This window comes from Notamacropus eugenii, chromosome X (assembly GCF_028372415.1).
Source record: "Notamacropus eugenii isolate mMacEug1 chromosome X, mMacEug1.pri_v2, whole genome shotgun sequence".
Lineage (NCBI taxonomy): Eukaryota > Metazoa > Chordata > Mammalia > Diprotodontia > Macropodidae > Notamacropus > Notamacropus eugenii.
In genome coordinates, this window is record NC_092879.1 from 34,579,219 (window position 1) to 34,592,489 (window position 13,271).

General features: G+C 37.6%; 1 pseudogene; it reads left to right on the top strand.

Moving 5' to 3' along the window:
* The first annotated feature begins 2,415 nt into the window (after positions 1-2,415).
* On the top strand, positions 2,416-7,885 carry LOC140516298 (proteasome activator complex subunit 1 pseudogene; annotated as a pseudogene).
* Positions 7,886-13,271: the final 5,386 nt, after the last annotated feature.

The window sequence follows — 13,271 nt, forward strand, 5'->3', positions numbered from 1 at the left end:
TACTACCGATGGAACCCTAATAAGCCACTTGATCATGGTGAGTCTTAGTTTGTTTATCTGTCAAATGAGGCAGTTGGAGCAGATAACCTCTAGTTTGTTGAGGATGTGTCTTAGTGTTATTTTCTTTAAGTTTTTGATGTTATTGTCCATACCAGGGGTGGAGAACCTGCAGCCTCAAGGACACATGTGGCCTTCTATGTCCTCAGGTGTGGTCTTTTGACTGTGTTCAAGTTTTACAGAACAAATCTTCATAATAGAAAATAAGTCTGAATTATTATGGTATTACAAGATCAAATATATTGAGAGTACATAATACTACACTTTTTTTGCATTTCATTAAGATGGTTTGTTCTGCGAAGTTTGGATTCAGTCCAAGAGCTGCCCTTAAGGACCTAGAAGGCCTCGAGGTCACAGGTTCACCATCCCTGATCTATACTACATTCCTGATTCTACTTACATCACATTTTATCAGTTCAAACTTATGACTGAGAATCTTTGAAAACTTCTTGTCATTCCTTATAATGCAATACCATCCCTTCACTTTCATATTCCACAAGAGGGGAAACCCCCCTAAAATAGATGTTATAAATATTTTAGCATATGTAATATCTTTCCCTCTATATTTGATCTCCTCAGGGCAAATACTCAGCAGTATTGTCAAGTAAAAGAGTATAAAAGCTTAATTATTTTGTTAACCTAATGCCAAATTATTTTCCTTTGTGTTTGGCTCATTTGCACCTCTACCAACAGTGTACAGCCTTCAACACTGACAATTTTCATATTTTATCATTGTTGCCAATGTGGTGAATATAGGAGGATACTACAAAATTTCATAAATTTGCATTTTATATTTAGTCATTTTGGAACTTTTTTTGATCATTCACATTTCATGTTCTAAAAAATTATTTATACTACTTCAACCAATTATCTATTTAAGAATGGGAACAGAAGCAAGACCTGGTACCTCTTTGATATAGATAATTCCTCCCAGTACCAATGCAGGGTGGTATCTTTTCTATAATAATCATTTTAGAGATTTGCCTAGAGCAGTGAGAAGTTGTGAATGACTAAAGAAATCATGGGCAGGACGTGTCGGTGGTAGAACTTGAAACCAGAGCTCAGCTCTCCGTACACTACGTTCTTCTGCTTCTACTCCAGTTAAAGCATAACTCTTGGTTATTTGTTTCTATTTCCTAACAGAGATATTTATTCAAAGATTTTTCTCCTATAAACAGTTTATTTTCTCATTATAGTTGCACTAATTTTACTTATGCAAAAGCTTTTAAAATATTTATACAATGAATATTGTTTATTCTGTCTTTTATGATTTCATCTAAACCTTTCTGGATTGTGAATTTCTTTCCCCTGCACTCTAGACCAGTGGTATCAACCCCAAACAAAAATGATTCCTGAAGTCTGTCCATTGACTTAGAAAACAACAAAATTAACATTATCCATACTATAATATATGTGTATGTATACATACACACAGACACACACATTATATATGTACACATACATACATATACATCTGTGTATATATATATACATAAACACATACATACACATGTGCATATATATATAGACACATGTATATATGTATACTTAAACATAGACACATATATATATGTGCCAATGATATTTTAATATGGTTTGAGCACTTGGAAGCTTTCCTGACAGTGAGTCTGATACTCCTGAAGTAGAAAATATACCTCCAAATTCTTCATGTCAGGTACTACACAAGTGCTTCACCACTCCTTCAGAATAATCAACCATCACAAAACAGATTGTTTTTGACTAGTACTCGATATTCTCTTTCCTCCTAGCACATGGAATCTCATCAGCATTATTCAGTGCCTGTGTGACTTTTGGGTGTGTCCCGCTCGATTCTACTTATTATTTTATGGAATCAGTGGTTCAGTGATCTGTATTCTTTCTCTTCTTTATGTCTCATTTTTTATGTTTATCTTTTTTTTTTTTAATCCTTATTCCACCTCTTGACACAGATTAAGATTTTCCTCTTACTTTGGATACTTATTCCTTTTTGTTTTTGTACTAAGGACTTCTTTCGATTATTTCAGTTCATTTTTTATCCATATTCAGTTATGGAAATTCATAACTTTTTTCACAATCATCCCAGATCATGCCTAGTAAATTGTGGAACTAGGAATTCACCCTCCATCCTTCTAATTTCTAAGTCTAGCATCTTTCTATCATATCACATTGTCTTTTCTGTACTAACAACACTTAACTTGGAATCAATGTGGTAAAACCACTATTGAATAATCTGAACCAGAACCAGATGGAAAAACAGAATGTAAGACCTAGAAAACAGACCTCTTCCAAATTTTCTCCTAGTTAAGACTCATGTTACTCTTTCTCCTCCACTTGAGAGAACAACGCCATACTGGCCATATGGCTGACAGTTCCTTAGCAGACTGGAGCAGTACACCACTTAATTACCCAGGGGGAGTTCTACAGAATGACATTGTGAACCGTTCATTTCTGCCACAGGCCGCCAACCCTGGCTGCTCCCATTAGTATGTGGTAAAAACTCCTGCCAGGCCAAAGCCCTTAGCTCTGTATTTGAAATATCACATCACAGCTGAATAAGTTGTTAAAACATGATTTTATTCTAAAATTCCCATGCTAAGACATCTTCAAGTCATAAAAATACCCCCTTCAAGATTCCCCAAACACAAGCAAAGAGCAAATGAGCAACAGGATTCTACAAAGCAAATGGCTACATAGGATTTTCTTGATGTGGACCTCATAGTTCCATGTTCCTATGGTTTGGGAGACAGAAGAGACCCTTTGATGTACAATTGGGGTCTACCAACCTGCGTCGTAATTATCTCAGTTCAGTCAACTCTTTTCAACCCTGACAAAAGTCAGAGACATACATGTTTTGAACGCCTTGCTGTTTGCTCTCTGCTCCTTTAAAATCTTTCATTAGCAGTTACTAGTTTTACTTTTGATGTCCTAACATTTGAGTCTTGAAAAAAACCCAGATGCATTAAATAATAGGTTAAAGCTCAGTCTAGAAGGATCAGATCCCAATCATTTTTTTCTGAGCATCTGATGTTGAGAAAACATATATTTAGTTCAGGATTAGAATTATTTGAGCCCCTGAAATACCCAAGGCTTGGCAAGCCAAAATGAATGTACTAAAGCCTTCAAGGTTTGCCAGGGCTGCAGGGTTCCCAGTCCAAACAGATGGATTGGCTGAAAGGAACACTGTAAAATTCTTACACACTGACACCTCCCCCTCCCCCACACACCCCATATCCCCTACCTAGTAAATCAACCTCCCAGCACTGAAAACAAAACAGAAAAAATTAATGGCCTCCTGTTCTGTTCCATTATTTATGCCCTTCTCATGTACCATACTAACCAAGGGATGCTCTTTGATAATTATATCTCCAAAGAACATTACTGTGATCATGGAATATGCTGGGGAACCATAGATAATTAATCAGTCAAACTGAGAGATATGGACAAGAATAACTTTGGGGTTTTGCAAAAGTAAATTTAATGCATAAAACATGCTCAGAACTGAAGAATCAAGTGGCCCCTTTATACACAGATAAGTCAGGATATATACTGTAGAATACTGCAGACTTCTTTCTTTTATCCTTGAAATGGAGGGAATATGTTGTTTTTTGTTTTGTTTTTTTTTAGAGAATTAATTTTTTTCCAACCCATTTAAACCTTTCTTTGCCTGTCATCTCAGACACTGAACATTTTTGTTCAGTATGTTCTGTTGGGAGAGGGGAAGAACTTCAATCTGATCTATCCAATAGGAAATGGGCCACCAAGTTAATTTACACACTACATACTCATTGACTCATCAAATAGATTTTCATAGGGTGATATACAGTTCCATCTATTAGATTCATAATCTAGAAGTGAAAAATCATCTTCTTAAAATAACGAACTATCCAAATGTCTAAAAGCTACCTTTTCATCAAGATTTTCACACTGAATTGCCTCAGGCTACACATCTTTCTGAAGGAATATCTCAATGATTTTAAGACAGTAGATATGTCATGGATTACTAGGAAGATTACTACCATTGTCTACATTATCTAAACAAGTGTAATCCTGAGAGTACAACACAACAGGGCAAGAGGAATAAAAAAGATACCCAACAAAGAAATGTTTCCTTTCCCCCTTTTATCAAATGAAAGGTCTTCGGAGATGAGTGAGCTCTTACATGATACTGTTTGAATCCTGTAGGATGTTATTCTGTGGAGCTTTGCTCAGAGCACATCAATCAGCCAAAGGAAGCTTATACATTTGAAGGTTAAAGCTCCTTTATGGCATATGGGGGAGGGGAGAGCTTCTGTGAAGGTATCTGATTCTTCAGAGAAGAACAATGTTACCTCCTATGATCTCTGATCTTGCATTAAATTAACAAATTTGGATACTTTCTTGTCAACTTACTTTTAAAGAGATATCATTTAAGAAAGCAAATCAAATTTCAAAATTCATGGAAAAATGGCAAATGTACCGAGAATGGTATAAGGGGTCTTCATAGCGAACACTGAAATTAGGAGACCTTCCAAGAAATCTCAGCGCTCAGGCACTGGCTGGTGATACGATCACTGACGACTCATTTCACACCTCAAAGCCTCAGTTTCCTCATTCTTAGAAGGGGATGATAATATTTGCATCACCTACTACAGAAGGTTGTCAAGAACCAAGTATTACCAAGCACTAAACAAAACTGACTGCTTTAAAGAGGCAGCATGATGTATGGAAACAACACAAATGGCCTCTCAGCTACAATATACACTTGAAATGTGTGGGACTCTGGAAAAGTCACCTCTGTGCCTCAGAAAGATAGTGATTAGAATACTTACACTACCTACCTCATAAACTGTTCCAAGATAAGCATTTTATTAGACATAACGTGCTATGCAAATACATGTTCAGGCTATTGACCCTGGGGTTTTGAACTCATTTGCAAAAAGACACTGCACAAGATCAACAAATCAGAACTCTACTGTTATTGGATGTTTGTACAATGATCACTGGATTCTCTTCTTTTGATAAGTCCTTGGATTGTACTACCAGGACAGCGTGCTGACCCTGGCATCAGAGGACCTGAAACAGAATCTCAGCTCTCCTACTTAGTACATATGTGACCCTGGTTGTCAGTTAAACTTTCTAGAGCTGAGTTTCCATATTTATGCCATGGTGATGTTGGATTATATGACTTCTAAGGTCTATTGTAGCTTTGACTTTTATTCTATGAAAATTCATTTCAGGCTCCAAGTACATTTGAATTCTGTTCCCAAGAGTCATGTCTATACCACAAACCCAGAATACCACAGTAATGCAGTGATACAGACAAAACTGGGTTCAAAGTTGGGCAAGCTGCAAGACCAGACTAGATCACAGGAGGTAACAATTCTTCAAAGAATCAGAACCTTTCTAAGTTTTTGTTTGTTCCTTGTTTTTTTTTGTTGTGGTGGTGGTAGTTCGGGGGTGGATCTTTGTGGTTTTTTTTTTTTATTTCTCTTTACTTGGTTTAGCATAATCTATGTTCTAGTAAGAAATACACATTATACTTCTGATCCTGACTCAAGATGGACTGGAAGAACATTTTCCCCCCTAATAAGTGTTATTTCACAAACTTATGAGAAGAAGAGGTTGTCAGATCACAGTAACCTAGATATGGAACTGTGGAATAGACCTCAGACATTCACTAGTGTACTTTGCTTCATTTTATAAATGAAGGGTAATCAAGTGACTTCCCAAGGTTTCACAAGTAAGAAACAGGATTTGAACTTGGATTCTCCACCATAGATCTACGGATCTTACTGGAAGATTAGCCCAATTAATCATCGTGCAATGGAATAATTTTATAAGATTATCTTAATTGTGTCAAAAGATTTGAAAAGCATAAAATCAGATAATAAAAGTAATCTTATTCTGTTTAAAAAATTAAATAAGTTCTATTCAAAGGTACACATTATGATTTCTATAGAATGACTATATCACTGATGTGACACTATAGTCAGTGTTGGGGAAAAAGGAAGTCCAATATGTTTGAGAAAATTTACAACCTTGTGCAGCTAAATTTCTGATTTTTTTCAGTAGTGCCTCCAATTGCTTCTGGAAGCACAATCTGGACTGAACATCAGACTGATCCTGAGTCTTCTACTCCACCATCTCCTGTGAAAGATATACTTGGCTATTTGTAGCAGGCTGTGATTGGGATATTCAGGTTTTATTTAGGTAGAAGGAAGAATAACCAGTTGAGGCTGTTTTTCAGGTACTATTATCAGGAGACTAGATCTTCTAACAGCATACAAATGTAGCTACAGCTGCGTCTGAGCCACCCCCGCCCAATCATCCATGACCATGGCCAACTCCATGCTAGAGTATCTGCTACATTACTATTGATGAAAAATCCTTGGGTCAAATTACTTTCAACCTTTCTGCAGGCAAGTTTCCAAAGACAAAATAAATTTACTCTGACCACTGAAAAGAGGGGATATGTTTACAAGGATTAAACTTTTCATACTATCACTAGTGGTTTCACGTGCCACAGCTCATACATCGTAATAGCCTTGGTGGCAATTCCATCTATACGGAGAAATTCGCTGATGAAAACTTCATGCTAAAGTACACTTGACCAAGGCAAATACTGAGTCCAGCACAAATAGGTCCCAGTTTGCTATAAGGACACCGTGGAAGCCTTGGCGCATTTCACTTCTTGAATGGTAAGACAGTAAGAAATTTGCCATAGCTGATGGTTTTTATCTTAAACACCAAACCATGTAGATGGGGAGAGCACCCCTTACCTCCACCCTAGTCTGTTCTTATTCTCACTTGCTGAAACACTATGTGGAATTAAATTTCCTCTTCTCTCTATAAATCTGGTTAGCATGCAGTATAGTCTGTGATTATGAAATAAACACTAAGATATAGAGAGGGGAAGGGGAAAAGAGGGGGAAAGAGACAGAGAACACTTCTAATAGTAATAAACCTATTTATCTAGTACTTTAATTCAATATAACAAACATTTATCTGACACCTAATATGTGTAAAGCTCTAGGTCCAAGATAACAAGGATCATTTGGTCTTTGCCTTTAGGAACTTACATTCTCCTGGGAGGGGAGGGCATATAAACACATATAAAAATTAGTATGCTAAAACAAAAAACTGAGCAAGGGGGTCCTTCCCTCCTTACTCTTCTCTCACTGCTCAGTCTGTCCCATTAATCCCCCTGCCACGGTCACCCTCAGTGTCAGACCTGAAGCCCAAGTCGAGGTAGATTTGTTTCGAAAGGAGTTAGGTGTTCATGCAGACAGTATACTTGGAACCCTATTTTTCTGTGAAGATTTCGGAGCTGAAGGACCCATCTCTGAATGAGGCCAATTTGAGTCTCCTCAAGGGCTCCCTGGACACTTCAGTCCCTGAACCAGCCAAAGCAAAAGAGAAGGAAGAGTGCTGGAAACCAGAAGAGAAGGATGATAAGGATGGAAAGAAAAAACAGAGAGATGAAGATAAAAGTCCTCCTTGTGGGCCTGTAAGTTGCATTGAGAAGATCATGACCCTTCTGGGGCAGCTGAAACCTGAGATCAAAGATGTGAAAGAACAGCTTAACCTGGTTTCCATGGACTGCAGTTACAGGTGCCCTGAACTGAGAATGGGAACAGCTTTGGAGTAGCTGTCCAGGAGAAGGTATTTGAGCTGATGACTAATGCTCAGAACTATGCTGGTGGCTTCCAAACCCATATCTCAAAGTACTTCTCTGAAAGGAGTGGCTAAAGTAGCAAAGCAGTCAAGTGTGGTTGGCTACCGACAGCTGGTTCAGGAATTGGATAAAGCACAGTATGGAGAGACAAGGCTGAAGGTCATGGAGATCTGAAATACTTATGCTGTATTATATGATATCATCCTGAAGAACTCTGAGGAGACCCAAAGGCCCAGGTGAATGATTTGCTGAAAAATGGAGGCATTCTCCATTGCCTCTTAACTAGGATTATCTGTCTTGCCACAGTCCCACTTTGGACTTTTCATTTTATCCATACCTTGTCTTCTAGGAACCAATAAACTTTGTCACACCAAAAAAATGAGCAAGGGGGGAACACAACTAGCTAGGGAGACCAAGAAAAGCTTCATTAAGAGGGTGGTGGGTAAGTTGAGCACTGAAGGAACATTGTAATACTGAGGAATGGAGGTGAGAAGGGAGAGCATTCCAGGCATGGGAAATGAATGGCTTACATGAATTGGTACAGATAGAAGAATGTGGTGGTAGTTGAAGTGGGGAAGGGACAGATTTTTAGTAGCACAGTTTGCCTAAAACAGAGTTTGTGAAGGAGAGCTGTATGAAAGACATCAGGAAAGGTAGGTGAGACTCAGATTGTAGAGTACTACAGAACATTTTTGCTACTTTTTAGATGTAAAACTAGAATTTGCAATTTAACCTCAAGTCACTGAAGACCATGTCATCAGAGAAATAATGACATGAGTTGCACATCACTTTGTTTTGAGTGAAGGAGAGCTGTGCAGGGTCACCAGCCTCACTTCTCCTCCAGAGCCATCTGAATCCAGTGACCAGATATTCATCAGGATGACTGGAGATGACCTAGGATGAGGCAATTGGGGTTAAGTGACTTGCCCAAGGTCACACAGTTAGTGAGTGTCAAGTGTCTGAGGTGAGATTTGAACCCAGGTCCTCCTGACTCCTGCGCTAGTGCTCTATCTACTGTACCACCTAGCTGCCCCTTTGAGCAGGGTAGTGTCTTGTTCATATCTATGATTTTTTTTTGTACTGAATGCATGATTTTGCTAGTTTAGGAAACTCTTAGTGAAGAAATTCCCTCTTCCAGAGCAGAGAGGCATCTGCTTTGTAATTTATAGTGTGAGAGAACTGACTGGACCATTGACAAGTTAAGTGACTTGCCCAAGGTCATGCAAGCCCTTTAGGAGACTCAAATTGGCCTCATTCAGGTCATGCATCAGAGTTAGAATTTGAAATCTAGGTCTTCCTGACTCTAGGATTAGCTTGCTCTCCACCATACCATGTTTATTCTCTGCATGTGCCTTTTTATGGAGATTCTTTCTGGAGCTGTGGAGGTTGAATTGTAGGAGAATCACTGAAATAGGGAGACCAGTTTGGAGATTAGTTCAATTGTCCAGGCATGGGGCAATCAGAGTCAGACCTAGGGTGGTGTTTCTATGGGTAGATAGAAGGGCATTGACTGATGTAAGAAGGTTTGTTGAGGTGGAATTTGATGATTTAGTAAATGATTAACTATGTCAAATATGGAAGATGGGAAGCTCAGAGGAATCTCCAAGATTACACACCAATTGGATTCAAGTGATGGTCATGTCATCAGGAGAAACAGGGAAACTTAGAGGCTTAAAAGAATGGGAGTGGGAGAAGATGAACACAGTTATGAACATGTTGAATCTGAGATACCTATAAGGCATCCAGAAACACTTGGCAGGCATCTTAAGTATGAATAAAATTCAGAAGAAAAACTATGGGTACCCAGGGGGTCCCATAGTGATAGATCACTAGTCTTAGAATTAAGAAGATCTGAATTCAAATCTAGCCTCAGACACTTACTAGCATTGTGCGGGGAAATCACTTAACCTCTGTTTGCTTCCGTTTCCTCATTTGTAAAATGGGGATGATAGTAGCACCTACCTCCCAGGTTTGATGTAGAGATCAATTGACATAATAATTATAAAGCACTTAATATAAAGCCCAGCACATAGTAAGCACTATTTAAATATTAGTTTTTATTTTAATGTACATATTTGAGAATCATCCACATAGAGGTAATCAATGAACCCATGAGTGATGATGAGACTGCCCAGAGAGTACCCTTGGCAAGTTCGTTCCTCACAAGAACCATACAAGGTAAATACAACTCCTGCCCCCATTTTACAGATAAGGAAATCATATCCAAAGAATTGTTTTGTTTGCAGTCATGCACTTAGGGCATGTTAGAGATAGAACTTGAATCTTTAAATTCAGGTCATTTCAGCCCCAAGTCAATGTTTTCTTTACGCTCCAGCTTTCTGATTCATGTCTGCAGCTATCACAAAGCTCTGGTCATCTGAGGATCTGACTTATATATTCCACGATTTCTCAGAATATCGCCCCCTCCTCCACTTAATATTATGGAGTAAAATGTGAAATAAATATACTATAATAGCTAATAGTTTAGGCTTGGAAGCACTCTTTAGGTAAGTCTGTTTTTCAAACATACCTAGCCAAAGCACCATTTCAACATTTCAGTCAGTCCAATTGCAAAGCATTTTCTGAACCCAGAGCTACTCACTGAAGATTGAGATATGTATCAAGAACTTAAGCAAGCTAATGGCATTCTTAAGAGATACTGTTGCTCCAAAGAGCACACTGACTCACAAGAAGAAAGAAAAAACATTTGGGATAAAGAAAATGTGTCTCATCCAGAGCACATGCGTGCAATTTGGAGGAAATCCTTCAGGGCCCAGTTCGTGTGCTGTGGAAGGCAGTCAAGCAGCGTATCACCAGGATCACAGATTTAAAGACATGAATCTCTGCTTGGCCCATGGCTGCTTGCATTGGGCCTTTTGATTTAATCTGAAGCATTCAGCTAAAAAGCCCTGGTGGCATATGTTTCCTATTGAAGAAGGCAATTTTTTCTGAGCTGTTAAGAACTCCAGAGAGACATAAGTAAAACACGGGAACACATGCAGCATACCCTCTGGGATATTTTCTTTCCTACCCGCTAATGAAGATTAAAGTGTAAGAAAATGCGCACATCAGTCAAACAGATAATTAATGATGATTGATGATTGACTTTTAATTTATGCTGCAACTTTAATGCAGGTAAAACATGCAGATGTTCAAAACTTCCAGAGGTCGTGAAAAGATAAAATGTCCAATAAATATACAGGAAGGGAATAACCTATGATTATTTAGTGTGCTAAGGTGAACAAACGACTTCCCTTGCAAACATTCTGGGTAGCAAGCAGGGGAAGTATTATTCTTCTCCCTTTTTATAGATGAGGAGACTGAAACAAATATGAAACTCGCTTGTCCAAGCTCACACAGCTGGCATATATAAGAACTAGGATTCAGGCATTTAGTAAGTACAAAACTAATGCAGCTTTTTGTGTGACTGAAACTGTCAACTTGAAAAAAAAATATTGCCCCATCTTGATAAGACAGGCTTCAACAGATATTTCTCAGTCCCCATAGTCCCTTTTCCAGGATGGACTTTATGTCTACTGCTCCTTTTTCTCTGCTAAGTGTCATGTTTTACTGTAAAAGAGCCTTAACTCCTTTTTCAGTTTGCCAATCAACACACAGATTTGGCTTTAAATGCTTTGGGATTTATACATATTTACCTACTGAATCTACTACCAGAACAATCTTCACTGACAGTTGGGATTTCAAAGAAGTGACACTGTTTCTCATGGGCCAGAATATGCCAAAATTCAGGCCAGTCAACACTTCCTCCATACTGCCAGCACCACATAATTCTGGTTCTTGGCATTTGCTCTTGTGGCGTGTTAGAAGCCTTGTGTCAGATCAGCATCAGATAGGAAGGATGTTTACAAGTGGTAAATTCAAGACCTTTGGGGCCCCTCTCAGTGCAGATCCCTAGAGTGGGCAAATCACTCAAAGTGCCTAGAGCTTGGTGTTTTTACTTTGGCATCATAGAAAAGCTTAATGCTTCATTTGCTGACCCAAAACTTGAAATGAACTTAGCTAACAAAGCTGCCTCATGAGGCTGAATTGCTGTGTTCATCTATTATTAGGAAGACTAGAATCAAGCAAGAATTGTGACCTGGGTGAGCAAAGAGCTGTCACTTGACCCAAGGGGCCACTCATAAAATTTCTTTGATCTTAGCTTATAAAGCTTTTGCTCAACTTTCTTTAGTTAGGATTCAGTCAAGTGGAAAGCATAGCATTCCAATGGGGTCCTCATATTTTCATTGCTAAAGACTTTGGAGGTTTAAGAACAGGTGGTGCCTAGGTGGGTAAATCAGTTACAAGGAATTCTCTCTAATAAGGACTTTATTAAGGATGTGATTTGTATTGCAAACTAGGGCCCTAGGTCATTCTACTCTGAGCGTTATATTATAGAGGTCTAAAGTTCTGAGCTAGAAGAAATATAGAGACCATTGAGCTGAACATACATTTTACAAATACGGAAACAGAGGCCTAAAAGGTGAGGTAACAATCAAGATGAACCAGGTAGTGACAAAACACAGGTTATTGGACTCTAAGTTCAGTACTTTCCTCTACTAGATGATATATCTACCTCTACTTCTAATTAAATGAAAAGAAAGTTATTGGAGTCTCCCAACCACACACACACACACACACACACACACACACACACACACAAACACACATTCACATGTTTACAAAAAATATATACTTTCATAAACACTTTATCATTATCCATTAAGTGAATATTTTAATTTTCACAAATGAAAACAAGAATCATTACATTTGGACTCTGATACAAGCTGGTAATTTGTCTTTAGCTAAATAATATGACTTTTCTGGGTCTCAGTTTTCTTCAAATGAAAAATATGAGCATTTAACTCTTTAAGGTCTAATACTTTGAGGAAACTCGCTTTTTGATACTTAATGAAAAAGATGCTGAGAATTCAGAATGTTCATCTAAATAGCTCAAAAGAGAAAAATGGTTTCTTTCACTTAAGCATAATAAAGGAAAGTAATTGTTGTTTCTTTATACTTAATCTGGCAGTCTTGGGTAATTAATTTTTTTGTATAAAACATGAAAAAATGAGATGATGTTTTTGTATAGGAAAAGTGCTTGTATGTGTGTGAACTTACCTAACAAAACATATACCAAAGGAAATATAATTTTTTCCAATTGAATGAGAAGATGCAAGAATTTTAATATTTAACTATTTTGAAAAAAATATAAATTTTTGTAATATTCATTTATAGTCAAATTATGAGTTAGTTATAAAATATATGCATGTGTATATATACTTGTGTATATATGTGCATATCATACATAGGATATATTATATACATATGTCCACATATCTACATGTACTTGGCAGCTGAGCCATCATATGACTATGATTAAGAATTCTGACCCATATTTACATAAATCTTGAAATGTTTAAATGTTAAAATTGTATATACATGTATACATATATGTGTGTATATTACTTCTATGTACCTATGTACATGCATAGAACATAGAAATTCAACTAAGATCTACGGTTAGATCTCACTGTTTCCTCTTTTTTTTTGTCTTCCA